The sequence below is a fragment of the Schistocerca nitens genome, chromosome 6 (assembly GCF_023898315.1).
Source record: "Schistocerca nitens isolate TAMUIC-IGC-003100 chromosome 6, iqSchNite1.1, whole genome shotgun sequence".
Lineage (NCBI taxonomy): Eukaryota > Metazoa > Arthropoda > Insecta > Orthoptera > Acrididae > Schistocerca > Schistocerca nitens.
Genome location: NC_064619.1, coordinates 733,960,720 through 733,963,713, shown reverse-complemented (window position 1 = coordinate 733,963,713; position 2,994 = coordinate 733,960,720).

Sequence of the window (2,994 nt, the reverse complement as noted above, 5' to 3'; positions counted from 1 at the left end):
TGCATCCATTTTCGATAACCTACCACAAGAATTCAGATATATTATCAGTAATCCACACAGTTTCAAATTGAAACTAAATAGTTTCCTCGTGGGTCACCCTCTATTCTGTCGGAATTCCTTGAAACATTAAGCTGATTCCACTGTTATATTGTTGAGTGCTTATACATAAACTTATAACTTGACATTTTTGGGTTCATAAAAATTTTATTTTATCTGTTAGTACTTTTATGTTGTAATTTCATGTACTGACACATTCCATGTCTTTGGAGATATGCTCCTCAATTTGGTCTCACAGACAAGATGTGTAAAATAAAAAATAAGAAAAATCACATGAGTACAAATGATAAATCTACCAATGCAGTGTCCTTTTAAACGATGTGTATGTGATATTGAGCCCATATGTTCACATTACTATCTTACATCTTTTGATAATTTGGTGTAGGTTTTGCATGAATCATTTATTTCAGTTGCCCATAGGGCCCTGTCATCATGCATATATTCAGTTATGTAACTTATCTTTTGCGCCTTGGTCCATGGCCATGACAATACATATGTAAAGCCACAAATGAGTACCACAGGATATACCATCTTATTTGATTAATATATTTAAAAGTTTCTATGCTTAAGGATTTTCATTTCCATCATTATTATTGTGTATAGCCTTGTCACCGGCAGCATACCATGTGCAGACAGTGAAATATTTTGAACAGGCTGATACACATTTAGATTGTTATAGTCTGATATAGGGCTCAAGGTATATGTCATTATGTTTTCATGCAATTCATATTAGCATTGCTGCACTGCCCTCTGGACATCTGTTAACCCTTGGTTCAGGGCTTTCACTGTTTCAACTATTTTATTTCTCCACTGAAAAGAATCAGATCCTATTTGTTCCTTGACCTCGAGTAATTCCTTCTTTAGACCAATAATGATAAACACTGTGACAAAAAAGGCTGAGAAATACTGCACCAGCCAGACATGGTCAGAAGTATGTAAATGTAAAACTGAGCAATTTCATGACTATATTCAAACTAAAATTTGACGAGACATTTCCTAAAATCGCACATTCTGTTGGAGAATCTACCAGAAAAAACTGGGAAACAAAGGTACCAGAATATTCTGAACACTCAAATATCTCAGCTCTAGAAAAGACAATGAGAGTAGCCCAGCCTTCTTACAGTTTTTTTTTTATCAAATGTAAAAGAACCTATAGGAAACTGCTGCAGGTTGCAAAAAGAATTCAAAAGCATAAGGCTGTACAGATGTTCAACAATAAAAGCAAAGCAACAAGGAATATAGTAAAACAAGAAACTGGTAGCACCAAGCCAAACCTGACAAATATGAAAATTAAAAATAAAGGTGGTTTAACAGATAATCCTAAGGATAACTTTCTTGACCATTACTTTAGTAACATAGCAACCAGACTTCAAGTAAAGCTACCAAAAATACGATATACAGCTGCAAATAACTATGTACTTTACATAAAGCTGCTGCTACTAACCATGCATCATTGGGATTGTGTATAAATTTAACAGTAAAATATCAATAGCTCCAGATGAGGTTAGTGTGTCTACTATGGGACTGTATTAGCAGCATACAAGCATATCTGAAAGATACTATAAATCAATCATTCACTTCCAGTTGCTTCCCCGAATACCTAACACAAGCAGAAGTTCTTCCCATCTGCAAAAAATATAGTAAAGAAAATATAGAGAATTACAACCCAAATTCAATACTGCCTCCATTTTCAAAAATGATAGAAAACTATTACGGAAAACAAACTTATGGATTATTTAAATAAATATCAACTTATGTGGAAACAACAGTTTGATTTCAGATCTGGAAAGGGAACAGAAGCTACTACAGGAAAATTTACAAAATTAGTTTTAGAAGCCCTAGATAAAGGATAAAATGTAACAGTTATTTACTCACACCTCAACAAAGCATCTGACATAGTACATCATGAAATACTTCTAGGTACATCTGAAGTACTGGAAATAAGGCGGAGGGGTCATAAATAAATAGTTTACGTCTTATCTAGCAAACAGTGCGCAGTGGGTACAGATCTCCCAAATTTCAGATGACTGAAATTATATGATATTGGGATAATTTACATAGGAAGTAAAACAGGCATGTTGTGACACATAAAAGACATATCTGCTCAGTATGTTATAAGTTACTGAGAAGATTGTTGGTTCAAGAAACTATTCACAGACATGATGGATGACAATGTCAAAAAACACCTGTTGCAGGGGTGACCACTTAATCATGGTATAGGGGCTGTTGCAACTGCTGAAATACACTGTGAACAATCTGTGGCTCAGGTGACCACAGTGCTCACTGTCACACCCTGTCACATGAGTGGGCACTAGCGCATGACAAAATCTGTCACTCATGTGACAACTGAAATCACAGTATGACCCATCACACAAATAACCACTTTTTACACTGCACACTCAATTGTTGGATGACCACTCAAATCACAACATATCCCATCACACAAGTGACCAATGAAATCACTACTCCATCACAGCACACTTAATGGATGAGTATGTTCTGCCTCATGTCTGTGAGAGTATACATTATGTGCAGGTCAGTCCAGTGAAGCAGCAGCAGGGACACATCTGAATCCTCTGCTCCCTAATCCTGCTGGATCCCCTTAAATTGGACACACTGTGGTGATATAACCTAGACATCAAACTTGCATTCTATGTTGTTGGGTGTCATGTATTATATTATTATGTACAAAACGTAACCCGCCTCCCAAAAGGAGGGTGTAGTTGAGGGTCAGGTAAATTAGGCTGGCAAGTGCACTTGAGGCCCAGAGTAGGATTGGACCAAAGATTGTGCTGACTGGAGAGATGGTGTTGAGGTCGTCTGAGACGAGTGCATAGAAGTGGGTTCAAATGGGAAGGTGTATGTCACCTTTATATGTTCCAGTGACAGTGTCTATGTGTTCCCATGTATGGAAACTTCCATGGTATAATGACTTCG